At 48.0% G+C, this 16,824-nt stretch overlaps 1 protein-coding gene across 1 annotated transcript in view; it reads right to left on the bottom strand.

Moving 5' to 3' along the window:
• The window catches only part of AGPAT4 (1-acylglycerol-3-phosphate O-acyltransferase 4), a 121,822-nt gene extending 112,093 nt beyond the window's left edge, over window positions 1-9,729 (bottom strand). Inside the window, exon 1 of the mRNA XM_021097343.1 lies at window positions 9,706-9,729. The gene's annotated coding sequence lies outside the window, so the exon portion shown is untranslated. The remainder of the gene's footprint in view (window positions 1-9,705) is intronic.

The raw sequence follows: 16,824 nt of genomic DNA, 5'->3' as shown, positions 1-16,824 counted from the left end.
ACTAGGCCATTTTGCGGAGTTACTGAGAGCTACAAAAGTGCTGGAAACAGTGTGCCAGAGAGGATGGAACGAGCTCTTTTCGATTATGAGGGGAGGGGGAGGCAGTCATAAGTCAGCAAACGTGGTTTGGACCAAGTGCTGTATATTGTGTGGCATTTTGACAGTCTGTGATGGAGAGAGGGGAAAGCCTGAATGAGCCTGGGGGTTGGGGGCATATCTAAGGCATAAAAAAGCACCAAAACAAAAAACCCATTTGTGGCCATGGTTTATTTTAATGTTCATGTGAAGATAAATTGGACCGTGCAGAAATGTTTATAAAAGATGTTTGTAGGAAGTTTCTTGCAGCCAATGCAATTTTTAAGAGTTCTCATAACTTTTCAAGTTATGTTTTAAAATCCGTTTGTGTCTAGTTTTTCAAGGCACTTCTCAAGTAGAGTTCTCAAGACTGATTTGTTTTCATATTTGAATTTTCAATGGGGATTTACTTCAAAATCTACAAAGCACATAAATGTGTGCTATATTTACTACAAGCACAGCCAACGATTTCAATAAAAACGATATGACATTAAAATTGTTGACACTGGCAAGTCTTATTCCGATCATAACACTGTCATATGTCTTTATTCTACTATAATTATTGTTATTATTATGCCTATTTTTGCTACAGTAAAACACTGCCTATTTTGATGGTGTTGCTTGCAGTCTCAATTACCATGGAAATATGGCTGAGAAATATGGGAGCAAAAAAGACTTCCTCTAAAAATTTAAAGTGGAAATACAGAGTTCCCTGGTGGCCTAGTGGTTAAGGATCTGGCATGGTTGCTGCTGTGGCATATATTCAACCCACGGCCCAGGAATTTCTGCATGCCACGGCTACAGGGAAACAAAAAACAAAAAACAAAAACCTCTTAAGAAAAATAAAGTAGAAATGCAACACTGGAGAATTAAATCCTTTGTATGGTATTGGGTCTCATTTAGAGTCTCTCCCTATTTTAGATATCCTGATTTAGGCATTTCTATCTAAACAAGGAATTGTGAACATTTTTCCAGGTCACAATCTAACAATTCAATTCAATGAATGTTGATGAAGTATCTGCCTCAGTTACTGAAGATACAAAAACACAAAGACCAGACTGAAGCAGCTCAGAGTCTTAGGAAGGAGGCCTGTAAAGAGTTCAGATACAATGTAGCAAAGGCAATCTTTGAAGGCTGCACAAGTTTCAGAGGTGGTCCAAAGAATGAGAAAAGGGAAGCCGCGAGGAGGACCAGAGTCAGTTCTGTGGTTTCTCATCTACATGGTTTCTTAATTCCCAGCAAACTGTGAAAGGGGTGAGAAGGACCAGCATATTCAACCATGAGACTGCAAAACACATGTTGATAGTTGGAGAGATTTAAAAGGCAATAGGCAGGAGTTCCCATCGTGGCTCAGTGGTTAACGAATCCGACTAGGAACCATGAAGTCGCATGTTCGATCCCTGGCCTTGCTCAGTGGGTTAAGGATCCAGTGTTGCCGTGAGCTGTAGTGTAGGTTGCAGACACGGCTTGGATCCCGCGTTGCTGTGCCTGTGGCATAGGACACATACGGACCCCTAGCCTGGGAACCTCCATATGCCATAAGGCAGTAGGCAATAAGAGGCATAAACTGGTTACGCTTAAAAAGGATACAAACCTGACTGGTATCTATGAGGATGCGGGTTTGATCCCTGGCCTCCCTCAGTGGATTAAGTATCTGGCGTTGCCATGAGCTGTGGGGTAGGTCACAGATGAGGCTTGGATCCTGCGTAGCTGTGGCTGTGGGGTAGGCTGGCAGCTACAGCTCCAATTTGACCCCTAGCCTGGGAACTTTCAAATGCCACAGATGCGACCCTAAAAAAAAAAGGATTCACAAATAGCCATTAAACAACAAAACAACAACAAAAAAGGATGCAACCTCACATAAATATAAAAGTGGAAAGATGTCTTTGCCTGTTTGCTTGTCAAACGATCAGTGAACCACAATGTACACTGCAGAACATGCTATAAAGGGGGCCCGCTCCCCACTTCCTGTGACAGCAAATGGGCACCTTCTTTCTGGAATTCAATTAAACAAGATGTATCAGGTGCTTTTAAAATGATTTTGTTGGAGTTCCCGTCGTGGCGCAGTGGTTAACGAATCCGACTAGGAACCATGAGGTTGCGGGTTCGGTCCCTGCCCTTGCTCAGTGGGTTAGCGATCCGGCGTTGCCGTGAGCTGTGGTGTAGGTTGCAGATGTGGCTTGGATCCCACGTTGCTGTGGCTCTGGTGTAGGCCGGCGGCCACAGCTCCGATTCGACCCCTAGCCTGGGAACCTCCATATGCCGCGGGAGTGGCCCAAGAAATAGTAAAAAAAAAAAAAATGATTTTGTTGGTTTGTTTTTGTTTTTGTCTTTTAGGGCCACATCCACAGCATATGGAAGTTCCCAGGCCAGGAGTCACATCAGAGCTATAGTTTCCAGCCTACACCACAGCCACCAGAACTTGGGATCCAAACTGCTTCTGTGACCTGGGATCCTTAACCCACTGAGCGAGGCCAGGGATGGAACCTGCGTCCTCATGGATACTAGGCAGATTCGTTTTGCTGAGCCACAATGGGAACTCCCTTAAAATGTTTATACTTGGAGTTCCCGTTGGGGCAGGGTGGGTTAAGGATCCAGCATTGTCTCTGTGGCAGCATGGCTGGATCCCTGGCCCGGGAACTTCCATATGCCATGTGCACTGCCAAAATAAGGCGACATTTAATAAAATAAAATGTTCACACTCTTTATCCAATAAGTCAATTCATAAGTCAACTTATACCAAGGAGATAAACAGAGATATAACCTCAAAGATTCAGGCACAAATTGCTTCATCAGAGCCGTTCATAGCAGTGAAGACTGAAAACCATCTAAACATCTCACAGAGCAGTTATGCAGATGGTGTGATGTTCAAATGATGGGACGCTATGAAAATTAAAATGCTGCTTTTGAAAAATGTAGGGGAATGTTTATAATGTATTAAGCAAAGAGGGAACTAAGCTCTCTTTAAAACATGAACTTTTTGCTATACTTATACAAATATTACATTAGATTGCAGTGGGTTGAATAATGTCCCCCCACCCCCAAAATTCCTGTCCACACAGAACCTAAAAATGTGACCTTACTTGGAAACAGGGTCTTTGCAGATGTAATTCGTCAAGACGCAGCCATGCTGGATTAGGATGGACCCTGATGCAATGACTGTGTCCTAGGGAAGTCAAGAGAGTGAGCAAAAAGGTCGTTCTGCTGCTAATGATTATTTCTGGACCCTGAGATGGAGATTGATTTTTATTTGCTTCTTATTTTGTATTGCATTTTGGAAAAAAATTCTATAATGAACACAACTATCAGTGATCGTGATTTTTAAAAAAAGACTCAAGTTTTCCAAAGTCTTCGCATTCTAGGATGATTTAGGACAGAAGCAAAGAATAAGTGATGATGGTTGTAACATGTTCAACCCCCAGTTTTTCTTAATTCTTCTCCATTTCTGCTTATCACTGGCTATTGAATCTAGCTCCTTGTGCTGCATGCTAGGAACTTGGTGTTTATCCAGCCTATAGGTAAGAGTTTGCACCTGCTAATTCCAAACTCCCAGTTGATCCCTCCCCTGCCCCCACTTCCCCCTTGACAACCACAAGTCTGTTCTGTGTGTGAGTCTGTTTCTGTTTTGTGGATACGTTTATTTGTGTCTTATTTTAGATTCCACGTAGGAGGCGACACCCTACAGTATCCGTCTGTCTCTTTCTGACTGACTTCCCTTAGTCCGATGATCTCTAAGCCCGTGCATGTTGCTGCAAATGGCATTACTTCGTTTTTTATGGATGAGTACTATTCCATTGTGTATATTCCATCCCACATCTTTACCCAGTCATCTGTCAATGGGCATTTAGGTTGTGTCCATCAATCCCAAAGACTGAAATAATTTTTAAAACCTTCTGTTAAAGGTAGCATGTTATATGTTTCAGAAAATTTTCTTTTAACCTAAACTTTGGTACTTTGCTATTTAACTGCCATGCTAGTTGATTATAAATGACATTATTTCTAACGGCATTTTCTCTTAACACATTGTTAGCTGCACACTGACAATATATTTGCTTTGTTTTCATTTGGCTTATGTTATGAACATGAATGCAGATACTTCCATATAAATCTACCTATACAATCTGAAAAGTCCCTCAAGTTATAAAATATAAACATGTCTCAGATTTGTGGTTATAATGATCTCCCTCTATGCTAGACTAGGAAGGGTTACTGCTTTGTGGTGACCAAGAAAAAAGTGTAAATAAGAAAGTCAATTTGATATTTGGAGTGTTTCATCTTCTATTTAACAGTCGTATATTTCAATCCTTTCTAATGGAGTCTTACAAATGTGTCATAGATATGTTTTTATTTTTATTTATTTTATTGTATTATTATTATTATTATTATTTTGGCACTTCCCAGGCCAGGGATCAAATCTGTGAATGACCAACAATATTTCATGGCTACGTGGTTGTTATTGCATTCATTGAAAGGACACTCAAGTAGCTCGAATATTACCTATTATTGAGCAAAGTGCCAAGGAACTAGGTGTGATTTCTCCCTGATCAATGAAGATTATAACCTAAGTCACTCCCCAAATATTAATGTCTGTGGATCACCTCTCAACGCATCTTAAGCAGAACTTTTGTTTAAACCTCTTACAGGTGGTCCTCAGTATCAACTCAGCTCCTTGCTCTTCTCGGTGGCCCCAGGTCCATTCAGCCTGGCAAGATGAGCCTGGAAAGCCATCCATTCCCTCCTTCTGCCTCTGACACTGAGCCGCCAGAAAGCACATGATACAGGAGCAAGTCTACTGCAACAGGCGGAACTGAATGCAAGACAATTAATGCTCAGTGATGAGCAACAAGCTTCACAATCTGATTTGAAAAGAGGAAGTCAGGCAGTTCCTGCTGCGGCTCAGTGGTAACAAACCTGACTAGTATTCATGAGGATGTGGGTTTGATCCCTGGCCTTGCTCAATGGCTTGGGGATTCAGCATTGCTGTGAGCTGTGGTGTAGGTTGCAGAAGCAGCTCGGATCCCGAGTTGCTGTGGCTGTGGCGTAGGCCGGCAGCTGTAGCTCTGATTTGACCCCTAGCCTAGGAACGTCCATATTCCGTGGGTGCAGTCCTAAGAAGCAAAAAATAAAATAAAAAATAAAAAGAACACTGAAACTTAGCACTTGCATTCTTCTTTTTTTTTTAGCTGCACTCACAGTGTGTGGCACCAGGGATGGAACCCACAATGCATCAGTGACCCGAACCACTGCAGGGACAACGTCAGATCCTTACCCAGTAAGCCACCAGGGAACTCCAGCACTTGCATTTTTTATGACCTAGTGAAAAGAAAGCATACCACTTCCAGTGGTTTTCGCTCGGAATAATTTTCAGCTCTTGGACTTTATATGTTGTGAGATTTTTAAAAAAAATTTTGGCATACGTGGATCACCTTTATAAATAGAAAGTTGAAGGTTTTTTTTTTTTTAATCTTTATTGTTCTCAGTTGTTGACATAATGCTTTTCTCCAGTTGGCAAGCTTATAGCCTAGTGGCACATTGGAGGGTGATGTGATTAAAGTGGTAGACCAGTAGGATGGGCGCTTGTTAGACATGCAGAGTCTCGGGCCCCTTCCCAGACCTAGTGAATCAGAAGCTGTATTTTCACAATATCCCCAGGAGATGCACATGAGCATGAAAGTCTGAGAAGTCCTTGTTTGAGTCCAAATCTGTCATTTTACAGAGGATGCTTCAGAGTCATGGAAGGTAGGTCTGCTGCCTTGGATTACACAACAAACAGGAAACAGAGCTGAAGTGAAACCACAGTTCTTAATGATTCCTACCTCAGAATTCTTTCCACGGTAGTCCTCGGCTTTCAGAGGAAAACCAAGTCCAAAAGAAAATCCATTGGCATAAAAATGTCAAAAAGCAGATTTCTACTTAAACTCATGTTCATTATTCTGAATGTAGTTATTGAAAGTCCATCTGTACCCCGTGCATTTGAGTTTATACATAGAGTCAGTTTTACCCAAAGAAAATCTTAGAATTTGGCAACTATCAGACCAAAGTTGGGAAAGGGCTTGTGACATCTTTCTCCACCATCACTCATCTTATCTTGGTTTCAAGCCAAAGCCAAGTCTAGTTGGATACCGCTTCGCTTCAGGACTGATTTGCAAGAGGTGACAAAAAGAAAAACGGGCTCCCCGGGTCCCCTTGTTTCTATTCTTGCCACTTCCCAATCTGCTTGTTCCTCAGCTTGTTTCAGCCTTTGCAAAAGGGAGCTTTTGTAAAACGAAATAAAAAACAAGAGAGAAGGAGATTCTGCCCTCTCCCATCTCTGCCCTTGGCTGCAGGAGAGTCCCTGTATCCTGATAGTAAATCTCCCATCGCACTAGCTTCGTGACTCGCCAGAGAGCCCTAATTCTTTGGGTAACTTTCTGGGCCTCACTTTCCTCATACATAAAAATCATGGGGTGGTTGTGATTTTTTTTTAAAGGCCGCTCTAGTGGCATATGGAGGTTCCCAGGCTAGGGGTCAGATCAGAGCCACAGCTGCTAGCCTATGGATCCGAGCCGTGTCTTTGACCTACACCACAGCTCATAGCAACGCCAGATCCTTAACCCACTGAGCGAGACCAGGGATTGAACCCGCATCCTCATGGACACTATGTTGTGTTTTTAACCCACTGACCTGCAACGAGAGCTCCCAGTTGTGATGTTTATATGAGACCACGTCTGTGAAGCACTTAAGAAGGCGCAGAACCTCAAAAAAAAAAAAAAAAAAATGCTTGTTCTTTTCTCCTCGCCTCACCTCATTAAAACACAGAGGACTTTCAGATCTGTATTTTTGGTTGCATCTCTCTTCTAAACTTCAGACCCATTTACCTGATAACCGGATGAATATCTCCAGGGACACTCCTAAAGGCTTCTCAAATTAAACCAGCCCCCAAAGCTTTGGGCCCCAACTCTGCCAATGTTCTAGAGGCCTATCCTGCAAGTTTCAGGTTCCCTATTTTGGTGAAAGGTGACCTCAAAGCCATCTTTGACTCTGTTCCTCTTGCCTCTCTTTCTCCCCCAGACTGTCCTGTTAATTGTCTTCTCAATTTACAAAGAGCTCTCTCCCCTGATTGTCACAGATGCCACCGGCCTCATCCCTTTTCTCTTGGTGGTCTGCCAAAAGCCCTCTACAACGTTTCTGCTCTTTAGAAAATGTAAACTCCTTAGGGCAACATGCAATGCCCTTTATGACCTGGCCCTGCCTCTCCCTCCAGTCTCATCCCTTGCCTCCTTCCAGACTTTTCCTTGCATGCTTCTTTCACCTCTCATCAGCTGACTTACCTCTCCCTGCCTCTACGACAGGCTGACCACCTCCTCCAGGAAGCCCCCGAGACTTTAAAAGGAAAACTGGCCTGAGCTCATCTGTGTTGAACACTCATCACAGTGGCATTCAGTTGGTTGCCATTTTTATAGGGTTATCCTGACCAGCTTGTGAGAGCAGGATCTTGGTTTTCAAAGACCTGACATGTCCCAGGGCCCTGTAAATGCCACCTGAGTGAGAGGACATCATTACTGTATCACCTTTTGCCCCGGGGCAGGTGGGACTGTCAGTTTCCACTGTCCTAACACAAATGCCTTTTCAGGCATCCTTTTTATCCTTGGTTTCATAGATTACAAAGACATTTAAGAAAAAGTTTTAACTCTCCATAAAATCATCACCATCTTGGTTTTCATTTATCATGTCCTTTTCCAGTCTTTCCTCATATGGAGGTGTATTTTTTTATTTTATTTTTTTGGCCATGCCCGTGGCAGGTGGAAATTCCCGGGCCGGGGATAGAACTAGCGCCATAGTATCGACCCAAGCCATAGCAGTGACCACAGTGGATCTTCAACCCGCTGAGCCACAGGGGACTCCTGTGGGCATATTTTATTTTGCTATAATCGTAGGAGCATAGAAAATTCATCATATTTTCTAAAATGATTTTTGTTTTGTTCCATTATACCTGGTTTACAGAGTTCTGTCAACTTCCTACTGAACAGCAAAGTGACCCAGTCACACATACATATATACATGCTTTTTCTCACATTATCCTCCATTGTGCTCCATCATAAGTGACTCGATAGAGTCCCCAGGGCTATGCAGTGGGATCTCTTTGCATCGTATTTTTAATTTGCACATCCTAAGCAGATGATCAGAATTTTCCTAAATGTCCTTTTAACAGATTCAACACAGCCTGTCTACTTAGCATACGGCCATTCTCCTAACTGTTCTCAGTTGAATGGCCTCCATGTCCTGCTTTCACCTGCTGCGAGTTGAATGCCTCTATTTCACCTGCCTCCTTTTACTGAGCACTTTGGATTAGATATTATTAGTCTCCATTTGGTAAACGAGGAATCTCGGCTTACCTGGGTTAAATCACCACCTCAAGGTGACATCGCTGGTAAATAGCACAGGCAGGATCTCCCCTGAGACGGGCACAGCCGCCAGGACCATGCTGGTGCTGGTCCCTCTGTGGTCCGCCCACCACAGGACAGCAAGCACGGTTGCCCCAAGACAACATCCCAGAGGAAGAGGGGTTTTTGACTAGTTCTTGCACAGCTGAATGTGCCACAATGTTCCTGCTTTTCACTGTCATGTCTTAATACTGTTCTCGGTTTTTGGTCTTTTTAGGGCCACGCCCATGGCAATATGGAAGTTCTCAGGCTAAGGGTCGATTCCGAGCTACAGCTGCCGGCCTACACCACAGCCACAGCAATGCAGGATCTGAGCCTCACCTGGGATCTACACCACAGCTCACGGCAACGCCGGATCCTTAACCCACTGAGCGAGGGCAAAGATCAAACCCGTGTCCTCACAGACGCTCCTCGGCTTTGTTACCATGGAGCCATGGCAGGAGCTCGACTCGTATGTACTCTTACATGAGACCTGTTTTTATGCATGGGCTGTTGATGCTTTGGCCTTGCTGTTTATCATTTGCAGGTACATTTAAACTATCCATCTCTTTCTGCTATGATCTCCACTGCTTCAGCATTTGATTCTGTATTCCGCATAGCGTCCTATCAGTCTATATTTAATTGCTGGTTTTAAGTTCATCTATGATGTGTGGCGTAAGGTGTTTAAGCTGTTTAGCCAACTGCCATTTCCTCGTGCCTTGTATTAATTAAATCTCCCAATTTTTTTTCTTTTTAATTCTGCACCTGTGGCATATGGAAGTTCCCAGGCTAGGGGTTGAATTGGAGCTGCAGCTGCCGGCCTTCGCCACAGCCACTGTAACGCCCGATTAGAGCCGTATCTGTGACCCACACCAGTGTGTGGCGAGGCCAGATCCTTAACCCACTGAGTGAGGCCAGCGGTCGACCCCGCATCCTCATGGAGCCTGTGTCGGGTTCTTAACCCACTGAGCCGCAACGGGAACTCCCTCTCCCTCTGTTTTGAGCGTGCCGACATGGAAAGAGTGTGGGCCCTTGGAGAAAGCGGATCTGGGTCAGGGCCCTGCTGAGGAGGCCGCTCTTATTTTGAGTGCGGCCTTTCCCAAGAAGGAGCACTCCCGCTCTCCTCCACTCCACCTGCGGGGCGCGGGGATGAGGGACCCCCCAAGACCACGAAGCACAGGCCCAGCCGTGCCCCACACCAGGGCGCCCCGGGCTAGAGGACTCAAACCTTTCTCCAAGTTGAAGCTGCAGGCCACCCGAGTGCCGGCCGGATGTCTCCCAAGGGAGGCGATGGCTCAGGCCCAGGGACACTGCCTGTGACCAGAGGCGGACCTGGGGCTGCTGGCTGAGCAGGGACCTTTGCCAGAGGAGAAAGGCAAGCAAGTGACTGTTGATGCAGCAAAAGCAGAAGAGAAACAAACCTGCCTCAGGGGAGGCGGGGAAGGGGAGGGCTGACCCCTGCGGGCCTGCCTGCTGGACCGTGTTCTCAACCTGCCTGGCTCCAGGGGGGCGGGGTCAGGGCTCGGTCACCCGAGGTTTGCTGTGGTCCGGCACCTCCCACACCGACGACGCAGGAACGGGCAGCCCCTGGCCCTAAACGGGCTGTTGCTGTTTCTCCCCTTGGCCGTCCTGGCTCCTCTCCCACCAAATGTGTTTTTGCTGGTCTCGCCCCTGGGATCGGGCCCCTGGGAGGTTTCCCTGCTTGCCGTGCTTCGCCTGGGCATTGTCCAAATCCCACTCGGAAGGACGTTCTAGTGATTCAGGGAGCATGAGTCCTTGGCTTTCGTCCCCATTCCGTGGTCCCCACTGTTCTCACCCTGGGCGCCTGCATCCCGAGCCCTGGCGCTCTTGGGCCTGGCTTAGGGATGCTCGCTCCCACAGGGGCAAATGGCAGAGCTTGGGCCTCACCCTCAGGGAGGGGCTTCGCCTTTGACTGGCGTCTGATACACGGGGAGAGCCAGCCTCACGGGCCCACGCCCCTTTCCTGAAATCTGGGGCCTGTGGTCTACACACACCATAGTTTCCATGAGCTGGTGTTCAGTCACCCTCGTACGACGTTTCTTCTGGATCCATCTCCAGACTTAAATGCTCACTGCATAGGAGATGGCTGTTCCTGTGATTCCAGCCTGAGCTGGCCCAAAAGCCGGGCGGAAGGGCAATGTCCCAAAGGCTTTTTCAATTTCCTTTTTAGGGCCACACCCTTGGAAGATGGACGTTCCCGGGCTAGGGGAGGAATCGGAGCTACAGCTGCGGGCCTGCACCACAGCCACAGCAAGGCCAGATCTGAGCTGTGCCTGGGACCTACACCACAGCTCACGGCCAGATCCTTAATCAAACCCACGACCTCAGGGGTACTAGCTGGGTTTGTTACCTCTGAGCCACAACAGGGACTCACCCCAAAGGCTTTATTTTTTATTTATTTATTTATTTATTTTTTGTTGTTGTTGCTATTTCTTGGGCCGCTCCCGTGGCATAAGGAGGTTCCCAGGCTAGGGGTTGAGTCGGAGCTGTAGCCACTGGCCTACGTCAGAGCCACAGCAACGCGGGATCCGAGCCGCGTCTGCAACCTACACCACAGCTCACGGCAACGCCGGATCGTTAACCCACTGAGCAAGGGCAGGGACCGAACCCGCAACCTCATGGTTCCTAGTCGGATTCGTTAACCACTGCGCCACGACGGGAACTCCCCCAAAGGCTTTTAAAATCAATTCTTTGCTGAGATGAAAAGAAGGCTCTGGAGTTCCCGTCGTGGCGCAGCGGAAACGAATCCGATTAGGAACCATGAGATTGCGGGTTCGATCTCTGGCCTTGCTCAGTGGGTTAAGGATCCGGCATTGCCGTGAGCTGTGGTGTAGGTTGCAGACAAGGCTTGGATCTGGCGTTGCTGTGGCAACAGCTCTGATTTGACCCCTAGCATGGGAACCTCCATGTGATTTGCGGCCCTAGAAAGACAAAAAGTCAGAAAAAAACCCAAAAAATGTTAAATTTAAAAAAAAAACGATATTCGCTGTCGCATAATTATGACTAAGCATATCGTCTGTCCACTTGAATCTAAATGCACATTGTTTTCACAAGTTATCCTGTGCCGAAAAACTCAGTGACATGCCTTAGAAAAACAATGCGCTCGGCTCTCCGTAAATTAATTATTGTATGACTTCATCTGTCAATGACAACTTTTGGGGTATTGGGCATTTAATCAGACGGGGAGATCTGGTTAACTCTATTACTATTCTTTTTAAAAAAATCAAGATTATTTCATCGTGGATTTCCCATTGTGGCGCAGCGGAAATGAACCCGACTAGTATCCATGAGGATACAGGTTCCATCCCTGGCCTCGATCAGTGGGTTAAGGATCCAGTGTTGCCGTGAGCTGTGGTGTAGGTCACAGACACAGCTCAGATCCTGCATTGCTGTGGCTGTGGTGTAGGCCGGCGGCTACAGCTCCGATTAGACCCCTAGCCTGGGAAGCTCCATATGCCACGGATGCGGCACAAGAAATGGCAAAAAGACAATAAACAAACAAACAAACAAACAAATGGAAAACACTACACATTTACAAATTGCTTGTGAAAGTGTCCTTTTTCATGTAGCCTGGTTCCCAAATCTAATGTGTCTCATCTATTCTTTCTAAAACCTGTTGCTTTTTGAGTAAGGGCTGTTACCACTGGCTCTCGTCTTCCCCGGGGTGAAATGATCAGGCCTGACTCCACACAGCCTGCCACCTCAGTCTTTTATTCATTTCGAGCAGTGGTTCTCAAACTTCAGCACAGGCCAGGATTATCTGTAGGGCTGGTTAAGCCCCAGAGTTGTGGGCCCCACCCACCACCCAGGGTTCCTGATCCAGTAGGGTTGGGTGGGGCTGAGAATTTACCTTTCCACCCAGTTCCCAGGGGATGCAAAGGTTGCTGGCCTGGGGGTTGACCCTGACCTTGGAGAAGGTTGGTTTATCCCCACCGAAGTTCTCCACGCCCAGCCACATGGGGCCACCAGGAGCCTCTGGGCCCAGCTCCTTGATTTCAGCTGAGACACCACCACACAGGTGAGAAAATGCCTGAGTCGGTCCAGGCCCTGGGGTGCTGGGAGGTGATGTGGGGGTGGCATCCATTCCACTTAGAAAGGTGAACAAAGGCCTGGGGTGGCAGGGCCCTCCTTCAGCCCTTCCTGGGGCCATAGCCAGCAGAAAACGAAACCAGCTCTAATTCCCCCCAGGCCGGGACCTAGCCCATTGGCTTCCAGTCTGGTCTGTCGCTAAGAGACTTCGTAACTTTTACATTGAGCAATTCACTTCTCCGGGCGCTTTGGGTTTTTTTAACCACAAAATGAAGGCATGGGTCCAGCTTTATTTTTTGGCCACACCCACATGACATGCAGAAGTACCTGGGCCAGGGATCAACCCGCACCACCCAAGTTGCTGCAGTGACAATGCCGATCCTTAACCCTCTGAACCACATGGGAACTCTGGTCCAGCTTATTTTTAAAATTCTTTGGGGAGTTCCCACTGTGGCTAGTGGGTTAATGATCCAGTTTGGCTCTGTGGAGTCACGGGTGCAGTGGGTTAAGGACCCGGCATTGCCGTAGCTGTGGCTTAGGTCGCAACCCTGGCTCAGATTCCAGCTGTGGCCTGGGATCTTCTGTATGCCACGGGTGCGGAAAAAAAAAAAAAATTCTTTGGCACTCCAACTTTCTATGAGTCCACCTACACCTGCTAAGCCTCTGGCAGATGTTGGCAGAGTGAGAAATTGGAAACCCTGGGTATTTGCGTTCTGTTGAGAGAACACAGAGGAAGGGTCAGCGGCTCCCCTTTCAGGCCGGAGGACCTGGATGGCTCCGGGCATCGCCTCTGTCAACCGGATGTCCCAGGGGGTCTCCTTTCCAGAGAAAATCGGAGGTTCAGGGTTCCAGACAATTCAGACTGGGAGAATTATTTAAGGAAGAATGTTCATCGTAGCTTGAAAAGGAACCAACAAAACCTATACAAGAAGATCTGGGGTTCAGAGGAGTCCTGGCAAGTGAGACAGAGCCAGATGGAATCTGGAGGGAAGCCAGGACAAGCTCCCCATCCTGGGGTCCAAGCTGTGCCCTGCAGAGCTGGTGAAGCCGGCGGTCTCTGCTGGCCTGAGGCATTGTCCTTGTAAATGTTTAAACGAGGAGGTCCCGTGGTGGCGCAACAGAAATGAACCCAAGTAGTATCCATGAGGACGTGGGTTCGATCCCTGGATCCGGCGTTGCTGCAAGCTACAGCATAGGTGGTGGATGCGAAGGTGGGTTGGATCCTGTGTTGCTGTGTCTGCGGTGTAGGCCAGCAGCTGCTGCTCCAATTTGACTCCTGGCCCGGGAACCTCCATATGCCATAGGTACAGCCATTTTTCAAAAAAGACACACACACAAAACCCCAAAACACTTCAACAAGAAACACATGTGTCTTTAAGAGAAAAGGCACAGAGATACAAGCTCCAAATTCCTTCAGTTTTGAAATAAGTACAATTTGAAACAAATTTAAGATGGGTGTATTAGATGATCTCTAGATACTTGACATCTGGAAAAGCTCTGGCTTAGGAAGCAGGATACTAACCGCGTTATGAACACCCAATTTCTGTTTTCTTGGGTAATCTTACAACTGTGAGAAAACTGGGATTCTGTGTGGCAGGTCCACTTGACATGCTAGTATGCATAAGAATATATACTATGCTGTTTCAGACCGTGGAACTGTCTGACCTTGTAAATACACAACACACAATCTCCTTGTGGCCAGAGGGTTCTGAGAGGAAACATTACAAAGATAATAAGCACGGCTCGTCCCATGTCTCATGGCCAGCGATGAGCAGCTCCACTAAAATGCCTCCATGCTCGCATCTTTAAACGACGAAATGGCTTTCAGATTCGAATAACTCTGCAGGCGACATTTCAGCAAGAGAGGGCACCCTCGCCTGTTTTCTTAACTGGAATATTCAGACCATAATTTAACCTTTTTCTTGTTGACTCAACTGTGAATCATCATGAATCCAAACCACAGACTTTTAGTACAAAAGGGGCCTTAGAGAAAAGCTCGCTCCCTTTTTTTCCTTTTCTAAAATGTGCCCGTGGAGGTTCGACAGGAGGGGTAAGAGGAAAGCAGAAACCAGCTGCTGCTTTGAAGGGAGCTGGTCAGAAGCCATGGCTTCCATTCTTGGTCCAAGGCTGCGACTGCAGCCCCCGAGGCCTCATGCCTTCCAGGGGCGGGGCAGTGCCCTTGAGACCCTGCAGACGCTGCAGCAAAGGCCAGCTTCCCCTGTGCAAAACCGGGAGCTCAGGCTCCGTGCAGTTTGCATGTTCACATCTGCTTTTATGCTCTTCCTCCTGGCGCTCCCCTGTGGCGCTGTGGGCGTGGAAGTGCAGTGTCTGCCTCTAAACGTCACCCTCCTATCCTCAGCTGGCCCTTCCTCTGGGCTGTAAAACATCACAGGTGGGTTCTCACAGGGGTCTTTCTGAGAGAGCCCCGCCACTTACCCCCTCCCCACCCCACCCCCCGAGAACAGGGCCTTCTCCTTTCCTCTTGGGGCAGCCTCTGCACCCCACCTCCCCTGCCCTGCACCTGCTCCTAGGGTGAGTGAGGAAAGTCTGCTTCCCCTTCCTGGTTGCACCTGCAGGCGAGTGTTCAGGGCCTGAGTTTGCTTGTTGCAGCTGCTGTCATAAGCACCACAGACCTGGGGGGCAGGGGACGGGGGCGATGCTGACACAATGGAGGCCGTGTTCTCCTAGTCCTGGAGGCTGGACTGCTGAGAGCAAGGTGTCAGCAGGGCTGGCTTCTCCTTGGTTTGCAGATGGCCATCTGCTCCCCATGTTGTCACGTGCTGGTCCTTCTGTGTCGGTGTCATAGTCAAGTCCTCTTCTGAAAGGTCGCCAATCAGATTGGACCAGGGCCCACCCTAGTGACCTCATCTTAACTGAATTACTTTTTTAAAGACTTTCTTCCAATACAGCCACATACCGAGGTCTGGAGACCAGGACTTCATCATATGAATGGGGAGATACGATTCGGTTCCTAACAGGCCCCTCTTGCTTTTAAAATGACCATGGATCACTCTGGGGAAACAGTTGTGATGGCTCCAGAATTGTATACAATTCTTACAGGTAAGGTCCCTAAATAACAGTTCCAGATTCACTTCAGAGATGATAATGGAAGGAAGAATGATGGATAGATTCGCTTGTTCCAGAAGGACCCCCGTGTCATTCCAACAAAGTCAGGGACGGACACAGCTAACTTGAGGCCCGGAGGTGGTTTTCCAGGCCCTGCAGGGGCAGGAGGAAAGGCCAGCAGGCTTCCTCCAGGGACTAGGGTGGCAGTGGGGCTTCCTGGGGCTGGCAGTTGTCACCACGGGTTCACATCCCTTTTTAGTTCTGGGCCTTTCCCCTTCACTGACAACAAGTGGAGAAAAGGCCATGGAAGACACAGGTTACCTGTGTGCTGGGGAGCAACTTAAAACCAGGTGGGCTAGAGATACATTCTTTGATGAGAACAGAAAGTTCTTTGTAGGTACAGTGGATTCAGAACTTGAAATCTGGCCGTAAAGAGTCTATGGAATGTTTAGTGCCTGCTGCTGCTTTTCAGGTCTGGCCTGGCATCGCTGAGTCTCTGCATGTTCTACCTTCACGCAGAGCCCAGCACTCAGCCTGCCTGCCGTGCCTGTCCTCCTTATTGTTAGGGGAACTATCTGTCCTGAGGTGTTTCCCCATCTCCCACCTCACCCCACCCCAAAACTGGCTATGGAGGGAAACACGTATCAACTACGCCATCCGTCCTGCACCAGACAGCCATCCAACATCTATCCATCCTCACCCACCAACATCCATCCCACCCACCATCCCCCCCCCCCCCCCCCCCCCCCCCCCCCCCCCCCCCCCCCCCCCCCCCCTCCCCCCCCCCCCCCCCCCCCCCCCCCCCCCCCCCCCCCCCCCCCCCCCCCCCCCCCCCCCCCCCCCCCCCCCATCCCCTCCCAATCCATCCCTCCCTCCACCCAGATCCATCCTCCCACACCATCCTTATCCATCCTTCAACCAACATCCATCCATCCTGCACCACAATCCCTCCAATATCCTTCCACTCGTCCACCCCAAATCCATCCATCCTTCACCCAACATCCATCCAACATCCATCCCTCTTTCTCCTAATGTCCATCCATCTCTATCAAACATCCACCCAAGATCCAACCTGCACCAAACATCCACCCAACATCCATCCATCTTCTACCAAAGCTCCATCCAATATTCTTCCACTCCTCCACCCAACATCCATCCATCCTCACCCAATATCCCTCTTACTTTCACCCACTGTCCATCCATTTGCTACCAAACATCCACCCAAGATCCA

The sequence above is a fragment of the Sus scrofa genome, chromosome 1 (genome assembly GCF_000003025.6).
Source record: "Sus scrofa isolate TJ Tabasco breed Duroc chromosome 1, Sscrofa11.1, whole genome shotgun sequence".
Lineage (NCBI taxonomy): Eukaryota > Metazoa > Chordata > Mammalia > Artiodactyla > Suidae > Sus > Sus scrofa.
Note: the sequence above shows the minus strand (reverse complement) of the source record. Positions and strands in the feature narration are given on the sequence as shown.